This window comes from Anomalospiza imberbis, chromosome 13 (genome assembly GCF_031753505.1).
Source record: "Anomalospiza imberbis isolate Cuckoo-Finch-1a 21T00152 chromosome 13, ASM3175350v1, whole genome shotgun sequence".
NCBI classification, from domain to species: Eukaryota; Metazoa; Chordata; class Aves; order Passeriformes; family Viduidae; genus Anomalospiza; species Anomalospiza imberbis.
In genome coordinates, this window is record NC_089693.1 from 4609340 (window position 1) to 4633423 (window position 24084).

Below are 24084 nucleotides of genomic sequence, written 5' to 3' on the forward strand. Positions count from 1 at the left end.
CTGTTAATACCTCCTTTTGTACACGTTGTGTGGGGTGAGGGAGGCGCCAGGGCATATGTCATAAATCCAAAGGAAAATGTCATATTTAACATTAATTTGTTTTCATAACCCCGTGAAAGAATTCAAGCTCGCCCCATTAAAATGTCATAATTAACCACCGAGAAGTTTTATTACAAATAATTTTTTAATTTCGTGAACAACTAACCGAAAGGCACAGCCCAAAGTTCTTCACTGCCCTTAAGCTCATCTGAACATATACATAATTTTTTTATTATTTTTTACATGCACAGAAGACTTTCACAGCGCTTCAAGCGCAGCCACATTTATGCAACTTCCCAAGTTTAGGTGATTAAAGAATATGAAGCCTGAGCTCAGTTTGCATGGCCGGGAATTCTGCCCATGCACAATACAGCCATTGACTCCAGCCATTGACAGTCAAGTCTCATGCACTGATTCACAACCGGGGATAAGCAAATCGTGGGGACAGAATAATGCACTCGATGATCTTCATATTCCTCATAACAACGGAACGCTCGCCAAGGAATAAGAATTCCTTTCAAATGCATTAATCAGTCAAATTTACTTGGTATTTTCATGGATTTGCTTTCTCCTTACAAATTCTTAGCAGAGCTCACCTAGAGCTGTGATGGGCACGCTCTCGGAGGGCACTGCTGCTGTTCCCTACCCAGACAATGTCAGATTCCTTACTCGACTTCTGGCATTAATGCGTGCAATAAGGCAAATTTAGAATTTTTGTACATATCAGCTTAAAGCTTCCTCTCATTGCTATTCATTCACCCCAATGCAATTTTGTTTCATAAACGTCCACAAAACAGCAACGTTATTTCAGACAAGAGTATTAACATGGGAAAAGGAAATTAAGGCTAATTCCAAGTTGGGGTTGTTTGTCTGACAGTACTTAAAATTAGTAATTTATAATTCAAAACTTCTTCTCTTCCTTAAAAATTTGACCCTCAAATTTGGTTTAAAAATAATACTGAGATATGCGATTGTGTTTGACATGAATACTGTTCTATTTCTTTTTCTTTTAAACTGGGAAATCTTTAAGAATGAATCATGCTGTAGCTTTTTGACTGAATTCAGGATCATGCCTGAAATACTAATTTTCCCCTTAAAAAAAAGAATCATATATACTTTATCATAGTATATTTGATTTTGGCTTAGTAGATGCTGAGATTATTTTTGCACATCCTTTCAAAATAAATTTCCTGAAAAAAACCCACAGAACTAAAGTACCAGCTAACCATTGCATTTTTATGTATTCATTAAAGATAAGATCTTAAAGGAAAGAGGGAAAATACGGACATTAGTAACTCTTACATATACTCCTCGGTGCTATTATATTTTAATTAGCACAGTTTGCAGGCTGTAACCTTTCCTAGGCCTACATGATGTATGAATATTTTATTTGCATTACTATAAAGTAAAAATAATTTGATTTTCATTCATACTATTTATGATTACATGTTTCTAGACACGCACATAGTCTCTATTCATAGAGGACTTTAACATTCTTAAATAGCATAGAGCGCTGACAAGCAAAGTATTGATGTTTACAGTATCATGCAAACCCCGAAGCCAACCATGCTCACATCCCTTTGAATTACTTTTCCAATTCGAAGCCTCTAAGAACCCAGTCCTCCTTTATCTCTTCTCGTTATAAAAAGTGGCAGGAGGCAGAGTGGCAGAATGACCCACAAGATGGCACCTGTCACCAGTGGGATTTCTTCTGCCTTCTGCAGGCCAAATTTTGTTTGAACTCACTATGGCCTCTGTCATATCCTCATTTTCCCTTCCACTCTTGCCTCTCCTCCTTAATCCCCTTCGTGCAGGCTCAGCCTCTGTTTACCCAGCTTCCGAAACCTTTTTTCTGCAAGAAGCCAAAGTAAAACTTTATTGAAAGAGGGGGCTCAGGATTAAGAGGCAAAGCCCAGCGAGGAGGAAGCCGACAGCAGCACCTGCCGCCTTCGCCTAAAGACAGTTCCTGCTATCCACCATTACCAGGCTCATTCTTATAGATGTGCATCTGAAATACATGATTACTTTAGGTCTCAAAGGTGAGGGAGCTGATTAGCTCTCTAATGAAGCCTTTTGTTATTACTTACAGACAAAGTACATCACACAGATGGAACGTACCAGAAGACCGCTTCCTTATGTCGGGCTGGACATATTTTAACTGGTAAGATCATCCAGAGCAATGAGGTGAAGCGGTTGCTATAAATATAGAATCAGTGGAATTTTTTAAAAAACAGATTAAGGGCAGTGACTGAAAACAACAAACAACCACCATAAGACCATTATGCCTAAAGCCCCAAAGATGAAATTGGTAATTCATCTGCTGCATGAGTCATTCTGTACTTTGTCCAAAATTACATGTGGTAACATTAACTATCTGCCTAATAATAGAGTTATATTTGCCTATTAATAGAGCTATGGCCAGTCCATAAAGATGATGTTGATGGACATCCCTCTTCCCTTTGACTACAGAAAGGGCCAAACCAAAATGCTCTTACAGAAACACAACACACACAGAAAACCCTTCAAGCTGCAGGTCATTGCATCACTTAATTTCACCAACTGCAACACAGAATTGTTCTTCCACACAAAATTACACAGCAGATCACAGGGACTTACACAGAGCCTGGAGCAGCAAGCAGCTCCTCCTTTGGGGAATGCCACACTGGCAATTGGTTTCCTCCTTTAATGACTTCATCACATGGAAAGGGAAAATATCTTACAACCCTTTCCTCATCATCCTCATTCCTCCTTTTATCAACTTCAAAAATTCACCTAATTACCCCAAAGCATAAGCAGGGTCTGTGAGTAGCCACCAGCAAGGGCAGGAAGGGTTCACAGTTTTCCTTTTCCTAATGAAAGATGGCACAAGCCTTAAGTCTTACCTAGGGAAACATCTGAAGTTATTAAGAATTCTATAGCTTCAGCAAACCCAGGGAAGAAAGTCTTGTCTACATTTAGACAAGACAAACATACCTTTATACCAAATATATCTTTATACCAAGACATAATTATTTAAAACAGTGCAGCTACATGTAGACAGTAGTTAATTATAGTGTTAAAAATAACTATTGCTATTATGAAACCCTTAAAATATTAACATCACCCCAATGATTAAGGGTATCCTTTTGATAACTGTCTGCAATTAACACAAAGAACAAATTGCATTTCTGTAGCCCCTAAGTTGCTTTTGCTACAGACACCAGAAATTCTCACCTCTCAACACAAACAACCAGGCCATAAATACATGTTTTGCTGAAATTCATCAAAACCTGGGTATCAATACAGTTCCCAAGATGCCACCTTCATTTCAGTGCCTCCTCCATAAGCTACTGAGGGATAATCTCAGGGTGTTTGCAGAAAAACAAAGAAAAAACAAAACAAAACAAAACCCAAAAAAAACCCCGAAACATCGATAGTCTCCATTCAAATTTGAGAATGTGGACTAATAAAACTGAAGTGGGTTTACGAACCCTGCCAATTTACCTTGAGTTTCTGGGGAGGGGGATTTGTTTTGACCTTTTTGATTTTTTCATTTTGAAGTGACTTTTATTTCAGGCTTTTTCTGGTAAATTATGAAATCAAGCAAGTCCAACCCAGAATGAACCATTTTGATCAATCTGAAAGGCAGCTTTTTTTGAGACTTTTCTTCTGCCAAGAATTTGAAAATGTCACATTTCATTCCAGGATGAACAGAAGCCAGATTTCAAACTCTCCAAATCCTTTGCGAAACAAAATTTCTGTCTCTTTCACAGCTCCAAAATTAATTTTTTCCCTCAAAGGCTGCAGGGTGGCTTAAGATAGTGGTCAGCAATTACAGATAACACGTGGGTGGATTTTAATAGCATTGGCGTGGTGGGGGCAAGGGTGGGATCGTGGAGTCGGAGCATCTTGAGGGAAGAGTGGAGCACCAGCACTCCCAGCTCCTGGCTCCAGTGAATCCCAAGCTCAGGCGAGCTCCAGTGCCTCTCCTCAAAGCAAGATATAGACACTGGAGCGAGCGCCAGCATTTCCTAGCTCCCACTGAGTTTCTATCAATATTCTTAAACTTTAAAAAAGAAAAATACAATCTGGTGTAACAGCCCTAGAAGACTGCTGACTACTGCTACAAGAAACTCTCTACAACTGGAACCTATAGAGGGATATAAATCCAAGGGCTGACCTGTAGCTTTTCACCCAGCCAAGGAAGCTATTAAATTCTTGCTGATTAAAGTTACTCTCCAGTAATGCACATTTCTTGAGAAGGAAAAGAAAAAAAAATCTCCCAATGTCCCTTCAAAGGGCAATTACCTAAGGATTGTGATTTTTGCCTCAGAACTATTTAGGAAAACCTAGAAGTCGTGAGGCCAGGTCTGCAGTGGCATCAAGGCATCCCACTCGTTCTTGTGGCTCTGCACAGGAACATCTCGCCATGCTAGAGGCCTCTGGAATTATTCTGGCATAGGCAACAGCACCACTCAGGTGAAAATATTCTCATGAAGGTTACACAACCACCAAATCATGCATGTAAAAGCCACGGCTGCCATTTTTTACTGGATGTATCCCACAGACATCCAAGCAGGCCCAAACACCATTCTTTCTACCCAGTGGACCAACACGACCCCACCATCTCCCACCATGGGACTGTCTCCTTCCCACCCACACCACGAGTTCTGGGGCCTGCAGAGGGCACAGAGCTCCCGGATGGGCTTTGCACAAATTGCCTGTACTTTACAGTAAAACAAGATAAATTCTTCGTATGTCAAGGACAGATATCATTCATGCTTTTTTTATCACTGTTGTTTCACAGCTCTATTGCTTCTGCCACTTTTAACTTCCATCCTGCTCCCTGGGAGTCATATTTAAGGTCAACCAGTACACATTAGTCCTGCCCAGAGTAAAAATTTCCCCCTTACATTAAAAATGACAGGCCTGTAAAACAAAACATGAATAAAAAAAGCCATTCATTATTTATAAAAAAAAAGCAGAATGGCAGGGTTGTCTTTTCTTGCATTACACAAATCCAGTATGAAAACTCTAACCTGTATATTATTATAAAAGCTCTGTTGCCTGTAATATCTCTTTGTTTTTGTAATTATTTTAGGCTTTCTACTCAGGAGGAATAAAAAGAGCTTATATTTCCCCAGAACTCTGATGAAATAACTTTGAAATCATGCCTTGTAGTTTTCTTCAGTATAATTAATCTCAAGATGTCAATCCCCCCACCCGCTATGATAGTCTCATTGGAGTGGGTTGTGGGGGGACAGTCAGGAGAAGGATATTTTGTTTTTTTTAATTTTCAGCCCAATTAACCACTCTTTCTCCACAACTAGATCATAAAAAAAGAAAAATCAAACAAAAACTGCAAGAGATAATCCTCCACCAATAAATTTATCACGAGTGAATTTTCTGCAGGCTTGCTAAACTGTCATAAAGGGGAGGAGGTAGAGATCAAATATACTGTTGAGTAAGGAAACAGAGAGCACAAACTTTGTCCTCAGCTCGGGGACAATGATGCTCCAAGATTAACCCACCCTCTCAATTAACACCTCACATGAAAATCCCAGCAAGGTCATGGGATCTGTGCTGCAACTCGGTCAATCAGCATTGCCTGCCTCCATACAAACCAAGATCGAATGCAGAATTAACACTGGTCCCCCAAGCCCTCGCTCACAGACTCACGTCAGATTAAGCCCTTGCATGGAGGAGATATGAAAAGCATTTCTAATTAGGGTCTGAGGTTACTGGTTAAAATGCAGTCGAGCAGTCTACCAACCATTCTTCTCCCTCTTTTTTTTTTATAATTTTAATTAAACTCAGATACTATTTAATTCCTACCTGCATATATTTAGTACTACTTGAATGCAAACCTGATAAAGAATACTCCTGATCCCCACTTAGCTGCCACAAGCACTTATTAAAAGGAGGGTGACTGTCTTCAAGATCTTCCATGGGTCCCTTTGCAATAATTACTTTTTATATCAAATGAAAAGCATAATATTTTCCTGTAAATAGATTTTTTTCCTTGTGAAACCTTGACTTCCCTAGTCTTGTGACGAAATTATAATTATAACCTCGCTGCAGTGGTTATTTACTGTCATTCCAGTCCATGAGGAGACTTTTTTTTCTGTATGTGCTGGGCTCTTCTTATTCCATTACTCATAGGATTCTTCAGATGTACACTTGAGGACATTTTGCACCCCTTTACTGTCACAGAAGCACTGCTGTACAACCTGTGTTTTGAGGAATGGGAGAGAGGGGATTTAGCACCAGTTGGATCCTGTTAAATTATTTGTAATTCTAGGCCACTCCACAACATTTCTGCCATTGTGTGATTAGCAATCTAGATCTCTCCATAACAATTTTTAATATCTACCATGACCCTGGAAGCCTGAGTGCTACATCTACAGCATACTAAAGCCTTGTGACTCCAAATTATAGCCCTGAATAATTCAGGAATTGTAATGGTAGCTCAGTACTTATTAAAGCACTGGGAAAACTTTGGGATTCTCATATCTACAGGCTCTTCATTATTATTCTGATTATAAAGATGTTTTAATATATGCTGTTGCTATTCTTACACATTGCCACAATACCATTTGTGAGGAATCCATAAGTGATTCAACTCCTGTATTAAGTAGCTACACCTCAGACTATCAGGGGATGCAGTAGGATGAAGTTTTGTTTCTTTTCTGGGAAGATGGGAATTATCTAATAATCTATACATTAAATTTTAAAATCCCAAATTATGCCTTAGACATCATAACAAAAATCTGACACCAAATTTATTTAAGCAAAACAAAATCACATACATACAGAACAACTCAGGTTTTTCCCTGATAGACTCAGTACAGCAAATAGGGACAAAATTAAGTCTATATAGTTTAATAACATATTAAACACATTCTGTCTTCTGTGCTAATCCCAAATAAGCGGCTCTAATAAGCCTTAGTGACAAGGAGGATCTAATGAAGAGTTGAATTTTTCATAGAGGTTTTATTAGGTTCATCAGCCTCCTCCAAAGTCCAGGCCTTCAGTCATGACAGCTCTGAAATCTGGAAGAGATTATCTTTAATTTACTGAGAATAAATATCTCATTTCCACAAGGAAAATTCCATTTGATGACAAAATTTGTCCATGTCCTAAATTTTGAAACCCTGCCACTGGATGTCATTCTTGAGTAGCTCTGGGTAAATGTAAAAATTATTGAGTTTTAATAATATGAAAAAATCCATAAGGCATTTTCAGTGTGAGATTAATACACAGCGCAGAAAGCATCCAAAATAGCATTTTGGCAAGCTTTATTAATTTTCCCAAGCTGTTGAAAAAACTTCATTACTTTCTGGACAGTCAAGCACCCAGACTTTTGTATTGACTGTCCTCATCTGACTGCCTCACACAGACTATGACTTGGCTAATGGTTTACCAGACGAGATATCTCACACTATTAAAAGGAGTCCTCTAAATTAATTTATAACTCAAAGCATCCTCTTCCCAAAACCTTGTGAAATATCAGATGTGTTGAGGGGGAAAGTAGCTTTAGCCTGTCTCACTAAATAAAGCCAGTATAGTTGGTCAAACCAAAAAGAAATCCTAGTGTGATCACTGCTTGTGTTGTTGGGTTTAGACCAGGTGATAAGGTTTTATTTACAACTATATTCATTATATCTGGCATGGAACAGATGATAAGGTTTTATTGTTGTTGCTTACTTCTGAAAGAAATTACTTTCCATGTGTGTAAAGCTGTACATTAGAGAAGCCTTAGGCTGGGTAGGAAATCTGACTTTCCAAGAGAAGGAGGAGAAGGAGGGCAAAAAGTTCCACTATGTTAAAACTTTAATGGGTGGGAGGTGAAAAGTGGCTACCTGAACATGGAAACTGGCTTCATGCAAAAACAGGCACTGGACTTCCCTGTGTGGGTGCCTCAGTGCTCTGCAGCACAGCAAGACAGGGGTCACATCCCCATAAATTGTGCTCAGTCACCAGAATAGCAGAATTCAGACCTGAAAGTGGTGTTAGGATGGCAGCCATGCACACACAGGCTGGAAAAACAACTCTGGCATCTTTGGGGTTTCCTTTATTCCAGTTTATGAATAAGCAAATCAAAAATGCCTGGTCCGTACAGCCATCAGCTGCTCCCAGGAAAGGGACACTGTCACTCTTCCCTACCACACCTTTGAACAAGCTTTTCAACACTGATAGGAATTGGAGAGAACTCTCTTTTGTCCATGCAAAACCATTTCATATTTAAGAAACATCTTCCACTATCCTCCACAGATATAGCCTGGTTTGGTGGATGGGGGCTGGTTTTCTTTACCTTTTTAAACTAAAGTTTAGTAACTTCATTATTTAATTATCTTTTAAGCTTCAGAAGGTGTGGAGGTGTTTTGGAATAAAAGTACATTAAAGGTTCTTCAAGAAATTACTAAAAAAAAACTGACTGGAAACTGTTTCTTTTGATAGTGTTTAAATGCAACAGTTAAAAGAAATACTGAAAATTTTGCAAAAACACCTATAAAAGGGGAAAAACAAATTCTGGTCCGTTCTCACAGTGAAATCATCTCCAATGATTTTCTGTTCCTGAAAGATACCACAAAATCCACTGAATGTTGCAAAGCAAGGCAACAGGAGCAGACAGCACAACCAGCATCCTAGAGAACTCCTCAAAATCCTTCAGGATTAAGGATACAGGCATCATAGTGGGATCTGTTTTAGTTCTAGAGCATTTACTTTTACAGTAAGTATGTCCTGATCTGAAACAGATGGAAACAGTAGCTTGCTACAGGAAAATGATGACACTATTTTCAAATAATGGCTACAAACTTAAACCTGCAAAACTCTATTACAGACAGGCAAGGAGTAAATTGGCAATTAATCATGACAGAAACAAACAAAAAAAACCCCTTCTGACAAAAGATTTTCCAAACTTCAGTGCACCATCCCTTTTAATAAGACGTGCTTTGTCACTATTATCTACACTCAAATTACACCTGCCCCTTGCTCACACTAATTCAGTTTAGCATGCAAAAGCACTGCTTGCCCCTATGGACATCAGAAGAGCTCCTGTTTAGGTTACCAGGAAAAAAAACTTGCAGCTAAAAGAGCAAAAAAAAATTAGAACACACTGTTCTTTTCTAAAGCTCATCACTCCCATTCAGCTAACTAGTACTCTTTTCATTTAATCTACTCAGGTAAAAATAACCATTAAATATCACCTAAGTATCACTTAAATTCTATTTTGGGGATTTATCACTAGGATTAGCCTGGTGTCAGCTTTGTGCCATCTCTTAGTACAGGGTTGAATGACAGAAATTCATTTAACCACAGTTTGAATCCCATTTCTTCCATACCTCTCGATTCATGTACATTTTTCTGTCTAACATATATTGATCTCAGAAACCCAAAGCTATTTTAACACTTTATTAACCACAATATAAACAAAGTAACATATTGAAAGTATAATAACGAGGCCATTGGTAATACAATAATGATAGTCAAAGCTCTATCAAATATGTAATAAATATTTTAATTACATACCTCATGTATCTGCTCCCCACTGTGAAAAATAACCAGGCCTAGCAATTTTCATGGACGATGACAAGATTACTATTACTAATGGTCTGAGGTACAAGTGTTTATTTTTAACATTATTAACGGTACTAATTATGATGAATACGATTATTTAAAGTCATTATGTGGTAGAAGAGTTTGATGATTCACTCAGGTGCCTAGAATTTAACATTCTCCATCTACCATCTATGGAAATTAATGACATAGCTTAACTCTGTTGTTATCGTACTCACTGCCAAGAAAATTGCTTTTAAAGAAGAAAAAAGCAGAAGATCACCCAAGTGTGCGGCCCATTTCTTTATTACCCTGCAAACGTTCCTGTTTGCAAATCAGTAAGAAAGCCTGATAATAAGATGCTTCACACTGGAAAAAATGAGACAGTGGCTTTTACAGATGAAGGGACAGGTTCCACAAGCCTTCTATTCAGAAGTATTATTTTCATTATTGTAGGGCTTGGAATCGGAGCCCTTGGGCTAGGTACCAGATATCCAAAAAAGATTATATAGGCATGACAGACAAAGGAATAAAGCCCATTTCACAGATGGAAGCTTACACCACAAAAATCTGAGGCCTAAGACCATCTAGTTTATATCACTCAGAGCATCTTCATGGCCTCTCACCTGTCAACAGGGCATGCTTCACCTCCTTCACAGTCTGTCCTCCTCAGCATCTTCACAGCTATTTCATAGATGGGGACATGGATTTGGGCAGACTGGGTGCCACACGAGCTCAAGGACACGCTGCAGCTGTGCTTGCAGCCTCACAGGTAGGAAAAAAACCCTTTGGGTGAGCAGCCTTAGGCTTGTTGTTGGCAGAGAGTGACGACAGAAGCACAAAGGCTGTGGCAGAGACACAACACACGGTTCCTAAACCAGAGATGCAGGCTCGGCACGAGGCCACCACCAGTTCCCTGTCATGGGAATCTGTGTCACCCACCCCGAACAGCATGGCCTCACGGGGCTCAACCAAACCCTGTCTCCATGAGGAAAACACAAAAACCATTTTGCCATTGATTTTGATGCTTAACCCTTTGCAGGTCTCAGCCAAACCTCTCCCTCAGATGCCAGGGATTGCTGAGGCTTCATCTGCCCGGTGACAATAAACAACTGGCACCTCCGCAGCGCGATTCCTCGCGGCGCGCAGGAGAGAGAGGGCAGAACCATTAACTAGTTAAATCTGATAAATACAGACTCCCAGCAAAAGGAGGAAGAAAATGGACCATTCTCACTTTGTAATGCATTTCCATCGGTGACTGGCACGCTATTAGGATCGGGATCAAAGGGGGTGGGATGCTGGTGTCTGTGGATTTGGGCCTTTCACACTGTCTGATTGATGGAACTGAAAGGCTTCTGCTTGTAAAGCAGTCACCCCAAACAGCTGTCTCCTGCTCCTGTCCTCCTCTCCATTGCAGCATATGCAGTTCAGATTTCATTTACCAGCCCCTTTGAATAGCAGAGCTCTCACCGTGGAAGTAAAGCCTTGCCTCAGAGAGGATGACTGGCAATTTGCATGCACAGTACTGCTGAAAGCATTGTGTGGCGTTAGTTGCCAAAGGACATGCAGCAATGTGTATCTCCTATCTCCCCTACTTTTCTGGTTTCTTAAATTATCAGTGTTTTACTTCCCTTTCATGTTCAAAGCATAGCAAATTTATTTGATATATTCTGAATGCTGGAGCATGCCAATGACATCAATCAAACTACAGAACACTGGGAAAGCTGCTATAGAGTAATCAGAATTGGCCATAAGCTATAAATATCTACTGTCTCATGATTCTCTTGGCTGCTATGCAAACTTTGATCATTAGCACTGATCAAAGATCATGAGGGATAAAATGGTATTATGATATAATGCCATGTATGCTACAGCTGATACTAAGGGCTATAGATGACCTATGCTTGACTATACTGTCTTTCTCTACACACCAGAAAGATTCATTAAAATGGCAGGTCTCTTTTTGCAGTGCCTTAGAGGATATGTAACAGAAAATCAGAGTGCAATCACAATTGGCATAACTATTCATCACCAGCCTGAGTGGTCTGTGTTTGTATTCTCTGCAATACAGCTCCTTATAACACTGCACAGGTGACTCTCAGACAACATCTAATTGTGCCTGAGAGGTCACCAAACACAGCTAATGACTTTTTATTGTTTGATTGCATTTAGATGGATTGGATGTTTCCTCTCTAATAGCAGGACGTACCCAGCATTTCAGAGGTAGATCTTGTGTGGTAAAGTTACACAAGTTTGGCTTCACATTTTAATCGAATCATTACTCGTGTGAGAATGGTGTCTTGATAAACATAGATTTTATTCATTTGCAATACACACCCCAATGCCCAAATTAAGATATATAATATGAGGTCTCCTCCCCTGCTTGCCAGTACTTTATTCTGTACTCTGAGTTAGGTATTTAAGTACTTTAACCAGAGCTCCAAAGCATTCAGATAAACCAAAGCAGTATCCAATCTCACAGGTGTCAAATAAAATTATATAGAATTGCTTTCCACAAAAGAAATGAAATTAATACAGCCTAACTCATTAACTTAGGAGTATTCTCACAGAAAATCCACCCAGAAAGAACTGTAACTGTTTAAACTTCTCTTAATCATCTACTTTTTCTATGAAAATTAGAACATCTTTCCTTGAAATTTAAGAGTTAGCTTACGCACTCAGGGACAAGAATGTCATATGACTCACATGGCCACATGCATTTCAGAGCTCTTATCAATAAAATCTACATAGTTAATTTGCGCAGTTCACATTAAAAGTGCTGGTTACACGTACACAGGCCAAATTACACCTCAACAACAAATCAAAGTGTGTCTTTCAAATGGAAGGCTACAGCTTTCTCAGATGTGTCATTATTCAGCATGCAGATCTCATTCTGCTTTCCTAATACCACAAGCTTTCTTGAGCCCATAGCGCAAATATTTCCAAAAAATAAAAAATATTATCACAATTTTCCCCACTTTATACAGCAGAAAAAAAAAAATTGGCATAGGCGAGAGAGGTGATCTGCTCAAAATCTTACACTGAGGCTGAAAAACCACCACAGGAATGGATCCCACCTCTCCTGAGTCCAACCCAAGTAATTTAAACATAAGATCCTTCTTCAGCTGAATTGGAGAAGGGAAATCAACCAGTAGGTGAACACATTCTCATTAACTGGTTCTGTGTAAACCATGTTCCCCCAGCCCCCTCAGACTTGCTTGAATTAACAGGAAAAAAAAAATCATTCATACACGTTCTTTTGGTGACATATGTAAAACAGCTGATTCATATACAGGCTTCACATGCTGGGTCAGAACAAATTGTTCTCAAAAGCAACACGGTTAAATTGAGTGGAACTAGCCTCCACCAACTTCCAAGGTACATAATAGATATTACAAACTTGTCTTACTTGGCACCAATTTGACAACCTCAGTTTGAGAGAACAGAGAGTGAAAATGAGTTTTAAGCATTCAGCTACAAAGAAGTACAACATTCATTATGTACAGTCCTTTAACAGATTGCCCAGATTGTGGACGCCTTCAGCAGACTTGAAATTTAATCTTCCTGGTGCAGTTTTAGTCACTACATGTACCACTAACATATAGCTGCTACTACAACCCAGATTACTGTTTAATCCTGAGTTTTTCTTACATTGTCCATGTTGCTTAGCACATAAGGGCTACTCTAGTCCTTAATGGATCCACAAGGTAAGAAGCCAAATTCCACTCCACATAACTGAACCTGAGAAAAAGAGCTGAGGATCAGTACTTATGCCAAAACTTCCTAACAGTGGGATATCAGCCACTTTGAACCTGTCCTGGACATTCATATGAGGTCTCACTAGCATCCATCAGGTCTGCCGTGGTGAAAAATTCTGTTCCAAAAAAGTGATTGAGAATCATGTGGCCCTCACACCATTCAAAAGTGAATTCAGCACTGCAGCTGAATCCCTACAGATATAACCCAAAATGGTTCAGTGAGCCATTTCTGATTTACATCTTTGTGAAGGAGGAAAAAATCCCTGTCTCCTGGGGAAGCATCTTATTGTGCCTTTGATTCTTAAAAGAGTTCTTTCTTTCTTTCCCCATTTTGGGAGGAGGAGACTATTTCATGTGGTTTCTTCTCCCTCTGCTTATTACTGATTCTCTTATCTTGCCTAAAAACAAAATAAGAGAAAAATCAGAAGTGTAATTTGACTTTTTCTTTAGGTCACTTTCAATGTCACTCTGGCAGCAGTCTGATAAAATAAACAGCATAAACTAAGAGAAAACCTGAATTAGAGTCTGTTCCAGTGCCTACCAAAGTGAATGCATGTCTGCACTGGTTAAACTGGGCATTTGATCAGGCTCAGGAGGGAATGGTTTGGCACTCAAAACCACTTTACCTTATTTTTTTTCCTAATTGCCAGTATCTCAATCTCTCTAGCATAGTCCAGTTTTGGGCTTACACTACATGCAAAGTCCCACTGTGTTGTCAGAGACAATAATCATGATGCTGCTGTAGTGCCTTGATTACATCCCTGTGCTTTTATCTACTGCACTGGCTCCTGTGCTGTATGGAAATACTGGAAGACACCAGTATTTCCCACTGAGCTGTTGCTGTGACTTTCTTTTAAAGCCTTTCCCACCACCATCGCTGCTAGCCTAATGCTGCATTCATAAAAACAAAAAAAGTAGTCCTTGTGTTTGAATGGCAGATAATTCATGTAATTTCTTTTATGTATTTCAAGTGTACTTCACTTTGCAAAGTAAGTTTCAGTTTCACAACTCAGATGGTCCATGGGATGAATATGTTCTTTTGAAATATACTTTTTATCCAGTCATGCACTGAGACCTTGTGTGCATTGTTACACACATACACCTGCATCTACCAAAACACTGAGAGCATTTCAAAGGCACTTGTGGGAGTTTGGAGCTGAATTCTGCCTCCTTGCCCTTAGTCAGAGGAAGGGATTATCCAAAAGGATTCTAAAATCCCAACTTCCTTAATAAAGTTGCCATTTAAATCTTCACTGGATGCACTAATGGGAAAGAGAATCAAGTGATAACAGCTGTGATAAAAAGCTTCTTACATTTGAAGCCTGCAAAGAGAAAACCTGTGTCAACTTATTTTTCTAAGCAAAAGATCTATGGTAAACCTGGAAGCATGCTGTAAACCTAATTACATCAGGTTTTCTCAAGCAATTGTTTTAAAATGCTTTGAAGAGGAACTCCCATCAATGCAAACATCCAGGAGTCATCTTTAAAGTTTGAAAATTGTCTTTTCATCTGCCAAAAAGGAAAAATGATTGATTGCATTTTCACAAATTTGATCCCTCATTTTTAAACCAGACACAGGACTTCTGAAAATGTTTCTGAGGTAAGGCACAGTTTCACTATTCTGTTTCTTTTCCAAATTTATATCTGCAATGAATATGCTGACTGCTTCACATACCTCCTTTGTGGGCCACATTATGGAAGTATTTTCCAAATGCTTCTCTTTTTCTTTTCCCTAAATTAGTTCTGCATAGTCTTAGAATTTTACCTTGAGTAGAGCAAATATAGAGTCATGTTTTACTAATATCTTTGCACTTCTCTATAGATTTTCATGAGGTTAACAGCCTTCTGCCTCTCCCTTTTCTAACTAGGGATAAAAAACACTACTCCAGTTATCCTCATCATTCTAAGTCCCCAAACTTCCCAGAAATTATCAGCACTCACCTTTTGATCACACTACATTCCCCACATCTGCCTTAGTATTAAAATCACACTCATCACCATAAAATCCTGGAATGGTTTGGGTTGGAAGGGACCTTAAATCTCATCTGATTCCATCCCTGCCATAGGCAGGGACACCTTCCACCATCCCAGGTTGCTCCAAGCTCTGTCCAACCTGGTCTTGGACACTTCCAGGGATCCAAGGGCAGCCACAGCTGCATTGGGCACCCTCTGCCAGGGCCTCACCACCCTCACAAGGAAGAATGTCTTCATAATATCCAATCTAACCCTACCCTTTTTCAGTTTAAAGCCACTCCTCATTGTCCTGCCACTCCATTCCCTTGTCAAAAGTCCCTCCTCAGGTCTCCTGTAGCCCCTTTAGGCACTGAAAGCTGCCCTAATGATATGATAATCATGATATGTGGTTTTTCCAAACCAAAAGCAGCTTTTGTAATAACTCTAGCCCTTGATATGTAAGTACATTAAAACTGTCTTTCTTCTCTCCTGTCCTAGTAATTAGTCTTCACATGGGCTGCTTGGAATGATCTCTTGCAATCACACTCACACTGCCCACCTGTACAGAAAGTTTCAAGTACTGAGACAGCATAATTTTCTGAAAATAAAATATAATGACCATGGCAGCGAAGAAGAAAAACCTTTGGCAGTAGAATTTTGAAAATCGACACTACAGACAGCTTTTTTCCCCAGTTTTTGACAGTTCGTGGCAAAGTTAAACAGCACTAATGCATTCCATTTATTTCAGATAGATCAAAGAAAGAAAATGTATCATCAAGCAAAGTTTTCACACACTCTCCTGCTTTTCTAGAGGACATTTAAATAGAAATTATTGTCATTTAGCTCATAGATTACCTTGACTGAACAGGAGAGCAGCATTAGGTCATGCAACAGTGGTCATGTGTGACCTTGGGATTTCTGAACATGCTCCTCACACCTTTGCAGCAAGCCTCACCTGAAGTTCCTTATCAGCACCCAAGTCACTGCTCTTCATTAAAATCTAAGAGTAAATAACTCATGAGGGATAATGAAGACAACTAAGCATTTGTTTGAATGCTTTTTGAAACCTTGGTATTTACCTAGACTATGAAACACAGCAAAATATGTTCCTACTTCTACCAGCCAATATTAGCAGTTATTGTCAGTTTGAAATATTGTACAAGCCCTGAAAACATTCACTTCAGGGCAAGGGGGCTGGCCTGACACTGGCCAGCAAACATACTGAAAATAAGCCTTGGCAAACAGTTTTGACAGAGATATTTTGGGCTTCAAGTTTTGTTGATAATGCACAGACACAATCAGTACTACATGATATTTTTATTAAAACTAATTGTGCATATGTTAAGGGGTTTAAAAAGTGGGTGATGGCTCTCAACATGTTGTTAATAGGGAATCAGTCAAAAAAAACAGCCATTTCTGTGAAGATGTGCCTTACACAGCTTGTCTTGATCTACTGCTGCAGACTGTACACATCAACAAACCAGAACCAAATAGAACAGAGATATACTCACAAATTTTCAAAGTAGATAAGAATATGCTGGATCACCAGCTGTGACTAAAATTTGCTTGTAATGTTTGGATGTATAAACAGGGATGAAGAACTAAGGAGGGAGAACAAGCAATATATGCAGCAGTGATATTCAGTCATTAACAAATTACTTGATATAGAAAACTATGATTGTTCCCCCTGAATTTTTTTAAGACATAGACAAAGTTTGGAAAAGCTGCTGTGTTGGAAGAGATCTAATATATAAATCTAAATAGGTTGTATACAAAACTTGAAGAGTTTGCCTGACTTTGAGGTAAAAACATCATATATCTGATGAGCAAGATGCTTTTCTGTTCTCTGAAGAGAGTCATGATCCTTACAGGTACATCACATCCTGCTGAATGAACACGTCTACAGCCTCCAGAGGACAGAGTGTGAGACAGGAGCTGTGACAGGAGATAGGATGAACCTTATTCTCAACATTCTCCCACAGCTCCACCACAGCAGGGGACAAACCTCATGTTCAGATTTACTTGCAGGCCTTGACCAAATTTAATATATATGTTGGAGTAAAGAGTTCTGTCTGAAGAAGTAATGCTCTGGGTAAAATTCACTTCACTGAATTTAGCTTCCCGAAAGAGCCACTCACGTTTGCCTTGAGGATTGTTTTAGGGGAAGCTGTTGGTCATGCCAATATAATTCCATTCACACAAAAGCACAGTTCTGTACTGGATACTAACAATCCATCCAAAGTGATGTTATTACCAGAGTTACTATGTATATGTTGGCAATTACATATATTTTTCTTCTTACCACTGTATAAATTTCCTTTCCCTAATAAAGTGTGCAAGGTTTCCCAAAGAGTTTAATAACCCAGACTCACTGAAGTGTAGCTGTTAAAATAAGCTAAACTGGTTTAACTTCTGAGCTGTCAGACCTAATTTCAAATGACGAGATGTGACCACTGTTTTCATGTGAACTGCTAAAATTAGGTAATTTCCAAACATATGCAATAAATACAAGGAAGAATGTCAAAGTTCAAGGTTTTTTTTTGTTGTGAATTTGCTTTCTTAAATAAGTGGCCGAGAAAAAACGATTCATTAATTTAAAATAATCTAAAATAGTTAAAACTGTTAACATACTAATAAGCCATGAGGAGTAGCATTCCTGCAATCTAAAAAAGTTAATTTTCAAAAGGTATTTTAACTTTTTTTTTTTAAGCTATCTGGTTCAATCATTTTTTTTCCTTCAGGCAGTAAAAGCAAATGCATATGGCATGAAAATCTGTTAAAACATAGTACTTTACACCTTTGTTTGTACCTGCTCCAAATATATTTGTCTATAAATTAACTGCACATGGTGGTTTTCACATTGGCTTATTTTATCCATGTGTTCAAGAAATTTAATACATCACTTGTGTTCCCTCAATTACAGCTCAAGTCATCAGACAAAAAGAGGAGGAGTATAAACATAGCTACGTATTTTTGCATTTTTATATGCAACTTATGCCCAAGGCATCAACCATATGTAAAAAAGGTGAGAAAGTTACCCTGTATTTCTTTCTACTGCATCTCAAGAGCTGAACTCTCTTCAAATACCAATGTCTAGAGTGAGTGGTGGATGCCCCATCCCTGAAAGTGTCCAAGGACAGGGCTTGGAGCAACCTGGTCTGGTCAAAGGTGTCCCTGGCCATGGCAGGGCGTGGAAGGGGATGACCTTTAAGGTCCCTTCCAACAAAAATAATTCTGATTCCATGATTTTACAGATAGAATAACATTTAGTGGCAGTGGTCTGCAGGGTAGATCATCCAGTAGGACCCACACAGTAATCCCATCCCAACACCAACCATTCCTTCATGCTCTCCGGTAGCAATCAGCACTCATGTCAGCAGTTAAACTCTTACTGGGAGTTTTTCTGAAGGAAATCCACAGATCCCAGGTATTTCCTACATGCTCTAAAGACACCCCAGGCCTGCCCCCTGCTCCTGTGAGCCAGGGTCCCCATTTCAGCAAGGCTGCATCACAGAACGCCCCAGGCTCTCCGCCAACTCCCTCGGCACACGCTTCCATGCGAAGCGGGATGGATGTTTGGTACATGTGGGCTGGGTCACCTCACCCCTCTCTTAATTTTAGCACATGTGAAATTTGCCATATGGGCAGCTCTGAAGAGTGAAGTCCTTCACTTTCTTGCAAGAGTAGTAGAGCACAATCTTTTCCATTGCTGTTACCTTAATGCATCTCACCCCTTGACATAACTTTTTAGGAAAGCTGAGCTGGATCACCAAATCTAGTTCCTAGCTCCTGCAGACCACATGTTCCTTTCCACAGGCTAATCAAGAAGTGTCTGCCTTGAGGGTTCACCTCCTCTGTTCCCACCATTGTTCCTATTCTCAGGTTGCTTTCAGATTCACTCTTGGAACAGTTCAAAGATTTGTTCTCACTTCCACCCTTTTATTTAGCACCATGTTATTGCCTTGGTCTTATGGGAAGGCAAGAGAATTAAGATTCTTCTTTCCATTCCCTCCTTGCAGTGGAAGTTTCAACTTCCAGGTACAGCAAGTCCATCTTTCTTAGTGACCAGAAATCTCATTTCATATCACCTTTGCTATTAAATCAGCCTGCTCTGGATTCAGACAGAAAGTTGAGACTTGAACCCTGCACTGCTTCACCTGCTGCAATGGTACATTTATTTAAAGAGGTTACATATGGAAAAGGTTAATGCCACAATCCTGCAAAAACTTGCCTAAATGCCTAATTTCAGGCGTATAAATAATTCCATTAAATTCAAATTACTCAAGCCCACTGAATTCAATGTGCCTATGCCCATGACTAAATTATAAGGCACAGGATTGTGAATGTAGAGATCGTTATCCATGACCCAATTTGGTGGGTCCTCACATAAATCAGATAAGCAAATCCCTTTTGCTCATGTTTGCACACTGCGGAATCCTTGCAATCTTGGATGTCTTAAGAGATGAGGACAGGGAAAAGCAGCCAAGTAGGACAGGCGCTATGATAAATTTTCAACTGTGGCCTCAACTATTTAGTTTGGTCACTTTTTACGAAAAAAAAATGGTACAAGCAAAATTCAGCACAGTTTCTTAGTGCTACTTATATTAAAAAATCCATGTTCCAAATTTTAACTAAGCACTGCCTAGAGAGTAGAAATACTGTCTTCAGGAGCTTTCTTTAATTTGCTCTTCCAAGCTTAATTACATTACAGGAAATATTTGGCTAAGGTGTGGCTATTCATCATAGTATCTCTATTACCAGCATCATCAGAGAGGTTTCGGTCAATTTTTCATTTTAACCTGGCTTTTACTTTCATAATATAATTATATCTCCTCATTTCATTTATGTTATAAAGAGAAATTACATCTCAATTTTCTTTTACTAAAATAAAAGCTTTTTCTTTAAAAAACTTATGTGGTAGCGTGCAACATATTTAGAGCTTACGATCAGCAATTTCTCTAAAGAGGAAGATTTCAGGAAAAAAGTGACTCTAAAAGTAATTTCAGCAGCAAAGTAGATTAAATATCCACCATATTAGTCACAGAGTATTAGATGGAATTGGATTGACTGGGAAGAGGTCAAAGAGTTGCTGAAGGTTTTAGCCCACCAGAGGAGCAATAAAATTCAACCATACTTAAAATCATTAGCTTTAAACCCTTTGATATTAGATCCAAACCTCCAGCGCTCACAGAAGGAACCTCCAAGCACCATGCCAGGCCAAAAGGAAACCCTCTAAGACGTCTACATTTCACGGAAACCTTTCAGTGAAGCACAGCAGTGACAGCAGAAAGAACCTGCACACGCAAGAAAGACTGAGCCACAAATAGAGGGGAAAGGAAAACGCAGCCTTTAAGGAAAGTTAATTTATAAAATAGCAAGATATTCACTTTAACAAGTATTAGTGGCACCCAGGGGACTTTTTTAGGTGGCAAAAAAACCCCAGCCACCAGTTCCTGCATAGTTCCTCCCCTTTAAATCCTCGGTCCCAGTACCAGCGCTCATTTCTCCCTTCCTTTTCTCATGATGACAAGGCTCATTCCCCCTCACAAAGGACATGTTTGCCGAGCAAGTGTGACACCAAAATGAGACAACCAGGGATCTGGATTGCATGACATGATAAAGGAAAAATACCATGTGCTGACAGCAAGGCAAGGAGGAAATCTGAAAACGCAGAAGTCATCTAACACAGCAACAATCCGAAAGAAAGAGAAAAAGGCAGAGGAGTAATTAAAAACCCTGAAGACAGTGATGGGTCTCAAGTTTTTGAACTGACTTCCTATTTAATAGAAAGGCTGGTTTCCACCCGAGAGAAGAGAGATAAAAGAGAGACTTTGCTGTAACTAATAACCAACTGACATATTTCTGTTGGTTTTGTACATTTCTTCACTCATTTTGAAAATGACAAGTATAATTAAAGTTGTTAAATACATCGAGAGACTTGTCAGTCAACTAAAATATCAACTCTTATAAATTCTCCACAATAAGCAGTGCACATATCACAATGCAGAAGAAATTAATCTCTCACCAGAAAGATTTAGTCATTTGATGATCCTAAAAAAAAAAAAAAAAAATCCCAGATTTTCTATTTCCTGAGGCAAAATGAACTTTTCTTCATGTGTTTGTGGATATAAATGCATGTGTTTAATTTAACTTCTGCAGTATAGCAAAATGAAAATCTCATAAAGAATTTTGGTGCCTATTCTGAAATATTTGGGGGTTTAACTTTAACACACGTCCTACAGGGGAGCACATTAGGGGTTTTTATTTTGAACAACTATATTTTTTCACAAAGGATAAAACAAAAAAGAGGATGTCCCAGAAATATGCCTTTTAGGGACAAGTTTCAGTGGAAAAAACCCATGGCTGTACCCTGCTACAAGGCTCAAACTAAATTAAACATGACCCAGGCGGTAATTAAATGTTGGTTAGCTGTGTATATGCAGGATGATTTTAACCCCCATAAAACCCTCTTACAGCTACAGCTTTGCAAGCCACTCAGAAAGAAGCCAAACCCTCAAAGTGTGATTTCAGCACCCAGCTAATCCATGCGTGCTAACAGGTATGACATGATCCAAAAGGCTAAAAGCCAGTCAGGAGAGAAGAGCCCATGGAAACACATGAACCACTCCAGAAAAAGTGCTGAAGGAAACAAACCACCCTGGCAAATGTGCATTTTCCAGTATTTGGTAAGAAATAGTGCCTCAAAGCAGCCAGCATCAGTCTCCAGCATCACATTCTGATGGAACTGGGGATTGAGTTCACACAAATTCATGAGCAGCCTGTGCATGCTCTGGCGCCCTGCTGCAGCCCCACTGCTGTGCACAACACAGACCCCACAGATGTCACAGCCTCTGCTCACCACATCTGTGGCAATGTCCCACTGTTCTAACCCTGGGGGAAACTGGAGCTGGGCACAGCTCAGGGCTCATGCGGCTGCAGGGGGCAGTGCAAGGCCAGGAGGGCAGCAGGTCCTTCCCTCCCTCCTGAGCATCCCAGTGGGGACAAACCCGCAGAGAGCTGGGGGAAAACAGGCCCCCGGGACAAGCTAAAACTCTTCAGGGAAGCAAAGCCCATGGGAACATTAAGTGTATTTAACATAATTCATGGAAATGCATTCAAAAACTCATTTGAGTTTACTGCACTAGCTGTGGTTGCTGTATCAAAATAATCAGAGCAGAGCAAAAAGAAAAAAAAAAGAAAAAAAAAAGAAAAAACTGAACAAACAAAAAAAATAAAGCAGACAAAAAAACCCAAACCAAACACCACAGGAAGATTTTTCTTGGCCACTAAGACACATGTTCAAGAGCAAAGTCTGTGAGACAGGAGAATAACTTCCATCTTGCCAAAACCTTCAGTAAGTGATTCCCCTTCCAGGCTGAATTCCTTCTGGTACAATAACTGTGATCTTACTCTAGAGACTGGAATTGATGCGGTCTAAATTAGCACAACTGGTGCTATACCTGGGTTCTCATGCTATAAATGAAACAGCCCTGATTATAAATTTTAATTCTTGTTTGAAACCAAACTTTTTTTTCCCCCTTTTTTTAAAGGCTGGTTTGTGCTCCATCATTTTAGCACCCTCACCAGTTACAGCAGAATTTTTGTTGTAGGCTTTCAAGGATGATCAGATGGGAGCCAGACCTGCCTCTCCCCTCCTGCCAGTAGAAGGTCAAGCCTCAAAACAGCCCAGGCTTTGCTGTTGTTTAAACCTTGACAACACTGCTGGCATTGTCAGAAATAAGTGAAGGTTTATACACAGGGAATACCTGACCACTTGGAGCTGGATTGGGATCTCCTGTACAGAATAGATTATTGATAGATAATTTGATATATTAGTTCAAATACACTTTATAAAGCAGGACAGTTTCTTTTGCACTTCACAAAAGTAAACCTAGAGACATTATAAAATTTCTTTTCCCTCATGGAACTTATTGCTTTAAGCCATTTTGATGAGTACACACCAGTGTTGTAGTACAGTAAAATGGGCACTCACAAATATTATCTGAGAACACTCTTAAAATATCTCCAAGGATTTTATATGCTAGGTAGAATACACTATCAAAGCAATTCCTGTGTTTCATAATTTAAATCAGAGCTGGAAGAATGAGGCTGGAGTGATCAATTTCTTTTCAGGGATAGTGACTGAAAGAATAGTTGACATTTCATAGGTTTTTTCGTGCCTGAAACAGTGTGTTTTCAATCTCTGAAGGCTTATTTTTCTTTCTAAAGATGGCGTGGGGCCTGGGGGACCCACTTAAAGTTTCTTGCCATACTTGGCCAAGAAACACAAAGTGTTGGTGAAGTATAAACACAGAGCCCTTTTTCTTTGACCCATTCTGCAGTGTGATGGGATAGTGTTGTTAGTTTATGTGAGAGAAAATAGCATAGGCTTTCTGAAAAAAAAAAAAAGAAGTGGAATTGGATTAAGGCCTTTGTGCAAGCCTCAATGCTGAGGGGAATTAGCAATAGTTGTAGGCACTTAAAGGAGCTCTCATGCTGAAGCTTATCCCAGATTTTACACAATAAACATTTGAATATCAACAGTGTTTTGCAACTTGCAGCACTAATGTATAAACTTCTTCCTTTTGAAACTCCCAAATCCCTCCAAACGTTCGCAATACCCTCTACATAAACATGTAGGGCCTATAGTGGAAAACACCCAGTCAGGGATGTAAGTCTGATTTTTTTATTTCTTTCTTTTTCATCCCTGGAATCTAAAATGAGATCTAGTACCATTAGCTGGTTTAAGCACTTCAGAAGTTCTGTATTTTAACCAACTTTTTCCCCTCCAGCC

The 24084-nt window shown here is 39.3% G+C and overlaps 1 long non-coding RNA gene across 1 annotated transcript in view; it reads right to left on the reverse strand.

Annotated features, from left to right (window-relative positions):
* Positions 1-324: 324 nt before the first annotated feature.
* The window catches only part of LOC137481759 (uncharacterized), a 39936-nt gene continuing 16176 nt past the window's right edge, over positions 325-24084 (reverse strand). Inside the window, exons 2-3 of the long non-coding RNA XR_011003654.1 lie at positions 2158-2235; positions 325-1891 (exon numbers count right to left, since the gene is read on the reverse strand). This is a non-coding gene — a long non-coding RNA (uncharacterized lncRNA). The remainder of the gene's footprint in view (positions 1892-2157; positions 2236-24084) is intronic.